Source organism: Oryctolagus cuniculus, chromosome 18 (assembly GCF_051225735.1).
Source record: "Oryctolagus cuniculus isolate XC-2025 breed Fujian yellow rabbit chromosome 18, ASM5122573v1, whole genome shotgun sequence".
Lineage (NCBI taxonomy): Eukaryota > Metazoa > Chordata > Mammalia > Lagomorpha > Leporidae > Oryctolagus > Oryctolagus cuniculus.
In genome coordinates this window covers 75,710,975-75,722,497 of record NC_142884.1, presented here as the reverse complement: position 1 = coordinate 75,722,497, position 11,523 = coordinate 75,710,975, and the positions used below count along the sequence as shown (strand labels likewise).

The 11,523-nt window shown below is 58.8% G+C and overlaps 1 long non-coding RNA gene across 4 annotated transcripts in view; it reads right to left on the bottom strand.

Moving 5' to 3' along the window:
* Positions 1–471: 471 nt before the first annotated feature.
* The window catches only part of LOC149121037 (uncharacterized), a 61,679-nt gene continuing 50,627 nt past the window's right edge, over positions 472–11,523 (bottom strand). Inside the window, exon 3 of one of the 4 annotated variants that reach the window (XR_016225557.1) lies at positions 472–1,014. This is a non-coding gene — a long non-coding RNA (uncharacterized LOC149121037). Of the gene's footprint in view, positions 1,018–10,675; positions 11,458–11,523 lie in introns of those variants that run through there. The other 3 variants (XR_016225554.1, XR_016225555.1, XR_016225556.1) reach the window with 3 other exon arrangements.

The window sequence follows — 11,523 nt, the reverse complement described above, 5'->3', positions numbered from 1 at the left end:
GTTTCTCTAAAAAGAACATGCCCCAGAGGTACTGCGTCTCACTCGTGCAGTTTCAAAGACCCCAGAGAGGGTCTGACTGTTCCAGCTTGGGTCAAATGTCCAGGTGACCAGGCGTGGACACAGGGTCACACAGGACCAGTGCGACTCCTGGGGATAAACCCAGGACACGGTGTTCAAACAAGAGGGATGGGGCTGGGCTGCTGTCCCAAAAGAGGCTCAAAGCATTGAAAGGTAGCACTAAAGGAGAATCTGGAAAACAGACAAGCAATCAGCCGCAGCCTAATTCTCATCACGCTACAAAGCCTTCCAGTGGTGCCCACGGGCCGACGTGTTTTGCAGAGCTGTAATCACTGTTTGTGTTATTCATTTCCTGTTCTTTTTTAAAACTGCATGCTAATATTTCCCCAGCAGTTTTTTTTTTTTTTTTTTTAGATTTTATTTATTTATTTGAGAGGTAGAGTTACAGACTGTGAGAGGGAGAGACAGAGAGCAAGGTCTTCCTTCCGCTGGTTCACTCCCCAGATGGCTGCAATGACTGGAGCTGTGCTGATCCGAAGCCAGAAGCCAGGTGCTTCCTCCTGGTCTCCCACGTGGGTGCAGGGGCCCAAGGACTTGGGCCATCTTTGGCTGCTTTCCCAGGCCACAGCAGAGAGCTGGATCAGAAGAGGGGCAGCTGGGGCTAGATCCGGCACCCATATGGGATGCCGGCGCCACAGGCAGAGGATTAACCTACCTGCCACAGTGTCGGCCCCTCATTTCCTGTTCTTTTCACTTCTTATCATATCACACTTCCCTTCTCAGTCTTTCTTTTCAAGATTTATTTACTTATTCGAGAGCAGTTACAGAGAGAGAGGGGGGACAGAGAGAGAGGTCTTCATCTGCTGGTTCACTCCCCAGACGGCCGCAACGGCCGCAGCTGGGCCGATCCGAAGCCAGGAGCCGGGGGCTTCTTCAGGATCTCCCATGCAGATGCAGACACCCGAGCACTTGGGCCATCTTCCACCTCTTTCCCAGCTGCTAACGGGAGGAGGACAGAAGGGAAGCAATGGGTCCCTGGACCAGCCGCCCTCGTGCTGGCCCAGCTCCCCTGTCTCCAATTCACCTCCAGCCCTCCTTCTAACGGCGGTGTACCGTTCAACCCAACTCCTGTACAGCAGTCTTGGTGGCTTTGCTGTTTCTGGATATTTACACGGGGAGGCGGGAACCAGGGACTGCAAGAACTTGATGCCAGGGTCAGGGCTTCCCTGTGGGGGCCCAAGCACACCCGGCTGAGCAGAGACAGGAGGAAGGGCTCCCATGTGCCCGGTGTGGTCAGCACACTGCCGTCCGCCACGTCCAGGTCCTCATCCCAGGAACCCGTGAATATGTTAGGCCCCAGGGCAAAAGGGAACTAAAGTCGCTGATGACAGGCCTGGGGACAGGGGGACCACCCCGGACGTCGAGGGTCGGGGAGGCAGAGCCAACTGCAGCTGCTGTGTGGCTGAGGATGGCGGAGGCGGGGCAGAGAGCACAGCTGGGCTCCAGGAGCTGCAGAAGCCGGGGAAACCGACCCTCCTCTGCAGCCCCCAGCAGGAGCCGGCCCTGGCCACCCCGGAGTCAGCCCCGTGAGACTTGTGCTGCACTGACTCCCAGAGCGGCAACAGAATAAACCCAAGTTGCTTTAGGTCCTGTGTCACAGCAGTGCCTTCCAAGGTTGGCTTTGTTCCAATGCCATGGAAATGCCATGGAGGTGGGGGAGTGACCATCTGTGTCACACGCCGGCCTCCGTGGACGGCAGGCAGCCCTTGCACTTGGCATTGCACTTCCAGGTGCCTGGCATCGTCCTGAGTGCTTCGCACAGCCCCAGGCACCTCACCCTCACCACTCGTGGAGGCTGTCTGCACGCTGCATTTTCCCGCCGAGGTAACCGGGGCACACGGAGGTGGAGTGACTTGTCCGAGCCGGCCCAGGCAGCCTGGCTCCAGAGGCCACGTACCACGGAGCCACGCGTGGTGACTCAGAAGGCGGGTTTCCCCCGGTGAGGTGCAGCCCTTCCGGATGTGCTGGGGCGTAACTGTGGGGCCAGCGGTGTTGAGAGAGCAGGGCTGTGTGACACGGAGCCCGTCAGCTTCTGCATCGGCCAGGTGAGTGCCGGCTGCAGCTCACCGTGAGACACCCGGCACATCACCTCACCTTGCTGGCCTTCAGTTTCCTCATCAGAAACAAAACCAGAGCCCAAACTCTTCCTAAAGGGTTGGCCTCTGAGTGACACGAGGAAAGTGGGAGAAAGCCCTCCGTCAGTGGATTCCCTTTCTCATCTTCTTCTGTACCCTGATCAAGGGAGAGATGCTGGCTCCTCCTCCCTTCCTCTGTCCAGTCAGAACCATAGGGAACTTAGCCTCTCTTGTCTCAACATCCCCATCTGTAAAATGGGTCCATGGTGGCAGTATTGCCTTCATGGAGCTGTTGGGACACTGATTAGGACGCTGGATGGAGAGTGCACACAGTGCGGGGAGTCACAGACTCAGGGGTGCTATCCTGTGGGGGGCACGGTGGGAGAAGGGGAGAAGACAGTGTGGGCGGGGAGAACCGGAGAGCCAACCATCTCCAGGGACGGGGGTGCCACAGGAGCCGGGACCCAGGCAGCCGCCCAGCGTCTCTCAGGCCTCGGGTTAGTTCCCCCTGGTCTCAGGCATCAGTCTGCACTGGCCTGGTGATTTCCCATTGCCATAGGAGAAAACCCTCTTATAAAACAGCTACAATGACTCTAGTTTGTTACAAAGAAGCCATTCTGAGAAAACCCTCCCCAACATGTTAACAGTAGCTATTTCTGGGTGACAGATTTTTTTTTAGTCTTTTGAATATATTTTTAGTTGCCTGGATTTTCAAAAATGTTATAATGAGTACGCATGACTTTCAGTAAGAACAGCCGCATCCCCCCTCCCCTTTTCGGATGGAAAAGCCCCTGACTTATCCAGCATCGTAAAATGTCAGACCTGTGTGCATCTCTCAGAAGGCTACGCTCGATCCCACAACAGACGCAGGTCAGCCCGGGAGCTTGGGCTGATCTGTGGCCGCGCTCGGTCCTGGCGGCCCAAGGACGGGGCCCAGCAGCCAGGACGCCAGAGTCCCCAGGCCTGGTGCTTGCAGAGGCCCTGCCTCCACGGCTGCCCTGAGTAGAGCCCAGTGTCCCTGCCACACCCTGGCCGGCACGGACTGCTTATCGGGGTGCCGACACCGCATGGCACGCCCTTCCCTGTGCTCCTGGGGGTCCCGGGGCCTCCCTCCATGTCCTGGCCGCTCAGTAGTGACCATCGGACACTCCTGCCCTCGGAGCACCTAACCACCTCCAGGCCAGGCGCTGAGCTCTCACGGATGAGCTCTTTCCCTTCTCAGAGCCACGTCATGCCGGATGGACTTTACTCTCTCCATTCTACAGATGAGAACACAGAGGCCCAGATCAGGTACCTGCCCAGGGTCACACTGGTCAGAGGACAAGCTGAAGTCTGATTCCAAGGTCTAAGATGCGCGTTTCTAGACTGTGCCACCTTCCCATGTGCAAGCTGTCTTCAAAGGTCACAGCCAACCGAGGTCGCCAAGATGCCTGCAGCCGTGACTCCCTCCGCGTGCTCTTGTTCTACCAGAAGCCCCTGGGCGCAGAGGGCCTGAGTCCCTCCCCTTGAACTTGAGTGGGCCAGCACTGCAGCCCTGCAGCTCTGTGCTCAGATGTCCCTCCAGGACAGGACTTGCTGCGTGTGGGCTGATTAGTTATGTGACACTAGAAACTGGTTCTAGTGCTGCGTTATCTAAGGTTCAGGAACCGGGGCTGTCATTTACAAAAAAAAAGATTTTGGGGTTGGCACCATGGTACACCAGGTAAAGCTACCATCTGTGGTCCAGCAAGCCATATGGGTGCCGGTTCAAGTCCTGGCTGCCCCAATTCTGATCCAGCTCCCTGCTAATGCGTCTGGGAAAGCAGTAGAAGATGGCCCAAGTCCCTGGGCCCCTGCACACACGTGGGAGACCCGGAAGAAGCTCCTGGCTCCTGGCTCTGGACTGGTCCAGCTCCAGCCCTTGTGGCATTTGGGGAGTGAACCAGTCTCTTCCTCTCTCTCTGTTAATTCTGCCTTTCAAACAAATAAATGTTTAAAAATGTTACTTTATTTCTATTTGAAAGTCAAAATGAAGAGAGGGAGAAACAGAGATATATCTCCCATCCACTGGTTCACTCCTCAAATGACCACGATGGTTGGGGCTGCTATTTAAAAAAAAAAAAAATTTTTATTTAAAGGTGGAGTTAGAAGGAAAGGAGAGGAGCATTACCTGCTATGCCCTGGGGCTGTCGGTTTTCATGAATTCTAGCAACTTTGCTGCTTGCTGAGAGCTGGGTGCACACTTGCTGCCGCTCTGCGGTGCAGTAAGATCACGGCTCCTCCAGGCCCGAGCTAACGACCCAGACCTTCCCACCCCAATTACACTGTGATGAGGCCACAACCCTGTAGATCAGGCAGCCGGTGTCTCTGGGAGCTGGCAGCAGAAGGACCACACTCAGTCACAAAGTGCGGGCTCCTACAGGACTGGGGGGTATGGCGTGTCACTGACAGACGCGCGTCAGTGACGCTAAGGATAAGATGCGCGGCGCTCGGGCCCAGGAGAGAAACCACCCCTGCACCTCCTCGGTCCACCCCAAGTCCTGATGCAGGCTACAAGCCTGACTGGGTCTGGGTAGCTCTGAGTGTGACGCCCATCCCTGCCCATGGAAACAGGCCTCGGTTTGTAAAACTCAGGCAGACCCCACCGAAGCTGACCGTACGGATTCCTACGATCCGGCAGTACCTCCCGCTTGCAAAGCCACAGTGAAGATGAGTGTGCGCCAGGGATATGAACTTGAATGTCACAGCAGCCCAGGGCTGTGAAGCCCACCACTGGGTGTCACCTTCCTGCTAAGAAACCACCGCAAAGTTAGCAGCCCACAGCCACCCAGAATCTCCCCTCCCGGAGTCTGGGCACAGTCCCCACTTCAGCATCTCAGAAAGTGACAGCCCCGGAGCGTCCTCACCCACAGCAGACACGGGGCTGGCGAACACCACACACGGACGGCTCTCAGCCACGCAGGCTGGCAGGCGCAAGGTCAAGGCACAGCAGATCTGGAGTCCGGCGAGGGCCCACTTAGGGTCACAGACGGTGCCTTCCAGCTGTGCTACGCAGGGAGGGAAGGGAGACGTCTCCGAGCCCCTTCAGAAGGTGCTGACGCCACTCGGGAGGGCTCCGCCCCGTGCCCGCCCTCCTCGCCTCCCAAAGGCCGCGCCTGCTCCCCCCTTCCTTGGAGGCTAAGACGGCAGGAGAGGAATGGGGTGGTGGGGTGGAGGCCACACATGCAGACCCCAGCACGGAGTCTGCTGGGCAGGGGTCTGCTCCGGAGCACAGGTGGCTGCCCGTGGAGCGCCTCGGTTTCCCACTGGCTATTAGCTGGAGGTGGCCTCCCCTCCCTAAGAGGCCAGCACTGTGGTGGCAGGTAAAGCTGCTGCCTGCAGTGCCCATATGGGTGCAGGTTCGAGTCCTGGCTGTTCTACTTCCGATCCAGCTCCCTGATAATGTGCCTGGGAAAGCAGCGGAGGAAGGCCCACGTGCTGGGCCCCTGCACCCACATGGGAGACCCGGAGAAGCTCCTGGTTCCTGGCTTCAGCCTGGCCCAGCCCCAGCTCTTGGGGCCGTCTGGAGCGTGAACCAGCAGATGGAAAATCTCTCTCTCTGTTCTCTCCCGCTATGTATGTCTCTGTAGTTCTTTCAAATACATAAAGTAAATCTTTAAAAAACAAAAACAAAAACAAACCTTGACCTAAGAAGTAGAAGACCTGCACAGCCACGGTGAGGCTGAAGTGACAATGAGCTACAACCATTTCTTGCTCCCGCCCTCCCTCAGAGGCACCTTGAACCTGAGGTGGCCAGTGTGGCCCAGTCCTACCCAATTGTCACGAGGCACGGAATTCTGCCCCAGCTCCTTGCTGGGCTACGTTGTCCCACTGCATTCAAAACACAGTTCATACTCCCGAAGCGGCCCTGTGCCTTGACCTGTCTCAGCCGTGTCTTCTCTGCCCACCCCTTCCGCTGGGCACGTCAGTTCCCGTGGTCTCGAGGGAACACATGGTCCCTCCACCCCTCATCTGCTGGCTCCATCACCCCAAGTGTCACCGTGCAGAGAGGCCACTCCTTATCCTGGCCCTCCTCTCCCCTTACCACCCACGCCCCCGTTCCCTGCCCAAGGCTTCAGCTCCCATCGCCGCACCCACTGTACACCTGCAGTTATCGCATTCACTGACTTTGAATCTGACGTTCGCATCTCTGCCCGCCCCAGAGCAGAAACTCCACAAGGCAGGGACTGCACCTGCGGCCAGGGCACGCCAGGCCACGCCCACATCTACATCTGTCTCGGGGCCTCAGCCTCCCGTGGCTGCTGCAGTAAACGACTGTGATCTTTGCGACTCGAAACAACGCTGACTCGTGGGGGTCACAAGTCCCGGAGCGGAGGCCGCGGGCGGGCAGGGCTGCTTCCTCTGGAGGCTGCAGGGGGGGGGTCCCGGGGCCCACCCTCGGGCCTCCCGCACTCCTTGGCCCTCCACTCAGGTCTCAGGTAACTGTGGGGTTTCCGCAGGGCCCACCCAGATGAGCCAGGGCGTTCCCCCTCCCCAGGCCTCTCGGGCAGGCCTGTCTGCATAGACGCCATTTCCCTGGGGAGGCGGCACCCTCAGGCTTGGCATTGGCATGGGGGCATCTGTGGGGCCATTACACCACCTGCCACAAAGCAGCCCCAGGGCCCACACCAGGACAGCAGCCTGAGGAAGAGCTCCTCCCTGTGGGGGCCGGGGTCGGACTGCGCACCCCCAGCCCCTGGGGCGGGCCCCCCCAGCCCTCTCTGGGCCGTGCTCCGGGGCCCCTCGCTTCCCCTCGGGTTGGAGGTGATGAGCTGCCTGCACTTCAGGTATGGAGCGGGGCCGATGGCTCCTTTCCCTCCTGAGGCTGGGATCTCACGTCTCTGGCCTGCGCTGTGCTCTCTAAAGCAGCGACACCATGGCCAGTGTCTCGGGGTGGCCGAGGGCAGGGGCTGCGCAGAAGTGTCAGCTGCTGGTGCTGTCTGAGTGGAAATCTCCATCTGTTCAGCTCTGCATCAAGACGCAGAAACGAGGCGGCGAGCTGCGCCCAGGAGCCAGGCCACCTTGCGGCATTCTCTCGTTTCATCGGGGATAGACAAACGGGTCCCTCCTGTCTTCCCCCAGGAACGACAAGCACACGCGACGCGGCCACGGGTGTCTGAATATTCCACACCCCAGACCCCCGCGAGCAAGGCTGATGTGCGCTCACAGTTTCCCAGATTCTCGGGATTGCACCTGCTACCCTTTGTGGCCCAGGGAGCCAGGTGAGTGGCAGCCCACCGCCCTGCCTCCCAGTTTCCGGGTCCTGCGAGGGAGGGGCCAGCAGAGCTGATGCAGTCGGTTCCCCCTGAAGGCAGCAGGAGTGGGCAGAGCGAGGCTCCAGCGACATCCTGTATCCAGCAGCTTCCGTGCCAGCCTTGCCATTCTTCAGGTTGGCTCGGTTTGGTGAAACCAGCATTTCTCTCTGTCTTCTCCCAGGAGTAATGACAGGTAGCCACACCCCAGGCCATTTGCACAGACCGCAGGCCACAGCAAGGTGTGACTGTGGGAATGAGATCTGGAGACGTTGAGTCTGCTCAGCGCTATCGCTTCTCGCAGGTGCAGGGTGAGGACACAGAGACTGGGCTGCTTGGGGTAAGAGTTCAGATTTCGCTGTAGGCTTTCTCAAAACAGAATGTGGAACAGAGACACTGATCAGGGAACAGGCACACTAGCAACAGCCGGCGCTCTCTTCTGGTGACACCCTTCGTGTTTTCAACTGCCAAGACCAGGGCTGGCCCCGGTGAGGGTGTCTGTGTACCACGGAGTCTGCGGTGTCCAGCCACCTGGCGACGACTCTCAGATCCGCACTCCTGGGCGAGCAGCTTGCCAACACGCAGCGCCCAGCCCTGGGTCGCGGCTACAGCGTCCTGGGCTGCTGGCAGCGGTGACTTACAGCGCGGGGAGCCTGTCACTGTTGCAGGCTGAAACATGGCTATTTGTAGAGGACGTTCAACGTTTTAAAACTGGAGTGGATTTCTCAAAGACAAAACAGAGGAAGTTTATCACAGCACAAACCGTAAAAGCCCAACGCCCGTCAACAGAAGAATCAGTGCGGCGCTGAGGCTGATTTACGCAATGGAAAACCACGAGCGACACGGACCGCACTGTGCTACACACGGCACGGACCCATCTCACCAACACCCCGAGAGAGGCCGGCAGACCAGAGGCCACGGCCACAGTCCCGCGGGCATCCAGCCGGGACACGGGCATTGCAGTCAGTGGCGTCAAGAGGCCAAGCACGTGTATGCACCAGGAAAGGCGCCTCCCGAGGGTGGGTTTTGATCTGGGTGGGCTGCACACCCGTATGTTCTGCTGCAGAGGTGGGCCTTGCACATCCCCGGATGGAGCGGGTGTTCAGTTATCCACGTGTCAATAACCACATCACGCCTGCTTGTGACACCTGCATTCTGACAGCAAGACGAAGGGGTGAAGTGAGAGTCACTGTGTTCAGAACTGCACAAAAGCGGGGTGCCCGGGGGCCCTGTGAGCACGGAGATGCACCCTCCCCTCTGCTGAACAGCTGGAGCCGCTGCCTGGGGAAAACACGAGGCTCTCCCGGCCTCCTAGGACCAGGCCCTTCGACCTCCCACCACGCGGGTCGCTCCCAGCTGCTCCCTGCGGGTCACTGCCCACGTCTGTGTGAACTGAGCCGCCTGCTGCAACTTTTCAGCCCACTTGTGCCAGATGGTGCCTTTGCCGGGGGCGGCCAGGCTGAGTCACCCTGCACAGGCCAGAGCCAAGGGCCCAGGAGAGTCTCACGCACCCACAAAAGTGCCAGGGGCACCATTTTAGACACAGGGTGCACTGTGTACCCAACTGCCACTGGCTCTTAGGAACTGTTGGCAGCAAAACCCAGAAGCGCCAGCAGAAGGCGCTGTGGCTGCACGGATGGAGAAGCAGCCCGCAGCCATGGGCAGCAGCCTGCTCAGGAGAGAGGCGGGAAGCAGGCCCTCTGCGGGCTGATCCCCGAGAATCTGGGAAACTGTGAGAGCGCATCAGCCTTGCTCGCAGGGGTCTGGGGTGTGGAATATTCAGACACCCGTGACCACGTCGCGTGTGCCTTGTCGTTCCTGGGGGAAGACAGGAGGGACCCGTCTGTCTATCCCCGATGAAACGAGAGAATGCCGCAAGGTGGCCTGGCTCCTGGGCGCAGCTGGCCCCCTTGTTTCTGCGTCTCGATGCAGAGCTGAACAGATGGAGATTTCCACTCAGACAGCACCAGCAGCTGACACTTCTGCGCAGCCCCTGCCCTCGGCCACCCCGAGACACTGGCCATGGTGTTGCTGCTTTAGAGAGCACAGCGCAGGCCAGAGACGCGAGATCCCAGCCTCAGGAGGGAAAGGAGCCATCGGCCCCGCTCCATACCTGAAGTGCAGGCAGCTCATCACCTCCAACCCGAGGGGAAGTGAGGGGCCCCGGAGCACGGCCCAGAGAGGGCTTGGGGGGCCCGCCCCAGGGGCTGGGGTGCACAGTCCGACCCCGGCCCCCACAGGGAGGCGTTCTTCCTCAGGCTGCTGTCCTGGTGTGGGCCCTGGGGCTGCTTTGTGGCAGGTGGTGTAATGGCCCCACAGATGTCCCCATGCCAATGCCAAGCCTGAGGGTGCCGCCTCCCGAGGGAAATGGCGTCTATGCAGACAGGCCTGCCCGAGAGGCCTGGGGAGGGGGAACGTCCTGGCTCATCTGGGTGGGCCCCGCGGAAACCCCACGGTTACTGGAGACCTGAGTGGAGGGCCAAGGAGTGCGGGAGGCCCGAGGGTGGACCCCGGGACCCCCCTGCAGCCTCCAGAGGAAGCAGCCCTGCCCGCCCGCGGCCTCCGCTCCGGGACTTGTGACCCCCACGAGTCAGCGTTGTTTCGAGTCGCAAAGATCACGGTCGTTTACTGCAGCAGCCACGGGAGGCTGAGGCCCCGAGACAGATGTAGATGTGGGCGTGGCCTGGCGTGACCTGGCCGCCCACTGACCACCAGCGTTGATTCGGCTGATACGGCTGGCTAGGTGGGTGCCTCCCGCCCGACACTGTGCGCTGGGTGGAAGGGGACCACCTTCCCGCTCGAGGGCCGGTCCGCGGTTAAGGGTGTCCAAAAATGCCCTCTCCAGAACAGGAATCCGTCACAAAAGCAGTTATTGGGTGGGGCTCTGTGGAGCAGTGGATTAAGTCACTGCTGGGGACGCCCCGTCCCACGCTGCTGAGCTCCCTGCTCGTGCACCTGGGGGAGCAGGTCACGGCCACGCACTTGGGTTCCTGCAACCCACATGGGAGACCCTGCCTGAGTGCTGGGCTCCTGGCTTCTGCCTGGCTTACTCTGGCTGCTGTAGGCAACTGGGGAGTGAACCAGCAGATGGAAGCTGTCTCTCTATCGCTCTCTTTCAAATAAAGGAAAGTAAATAAATGAATTTTCAACATTAAAAAAATTGAAAAGCAATTACTTTCTCATTCGTATTATAAGTGGAATTTTAAAAAATTTATTTATTTATTTGAAAGGCAGAATCACGAGGGGAGAGGGAGAGAGAGATCGTCCATCTACTGGTTTACTCCCCAATTGACTGCAAGGGTCGGAGCTGGGCTGTCAGACCAGGAGCCAGGAGCCAGGATTTTCTTCCGAATCTCCCACATGCGTTCAGGGACCCAAACACTTGGGCCATCCCCTGCTGCTTTCCCAGGCACATTAGCAGGGATCTGGATGGGGAGTGGAGCAGCTGGGACTTGAGCCAGCGCCCACATGTGATGCTGGCACGGTAGGCGGCTGTATAACCTGCTATGCCACGGCACAGGCCCCAAAGGTGGAATCTTTACAGGACAGATTAATACATTTATTTGTCTGAAGTTCTCTGGGTGACATGTTCTTCAGAATTACTTGTTATTACAGAAAATGTCAGCAAATATGAAGCACTCGTCACGCAGTCTGAAACAGTGGAACTTATCCAGGTTCAACGCCCAAGGTCTGCAGGGCTGGAGGCGCCTGCGCGTTTCCTCCCACCTTGCGGTGAGCACTGGGGTCACAGGGTCGGGCATCTGAGGTCGGGCCGGCCAGCAGCACGGACGCAGTCAATTCCTTTTCCTCCTGCTTCCTCTTCTGCCTTAAGAGCTCAGGTGGGGTTCACGCAGCCTTCGTCCACAGCACAGCCTGACAGTGGGCCACCCAAGGTCGCTCTTACTCCCTTTCCTGCCCATTTTCTTGGTCCACAGACAGTTTTCCCAACATGTTCAGCTTGCTTCGGACTCCTTGCCACCAGAGAAAAAGAGTACACAGGACATGCCTGTAGCACAGCATCCAGACAGAACAATCTAGGAAGAAAGAGCTGACCTGAGCTGCGCCACGGACCCACAGACAAGTACAGCGTTTCCTACCCG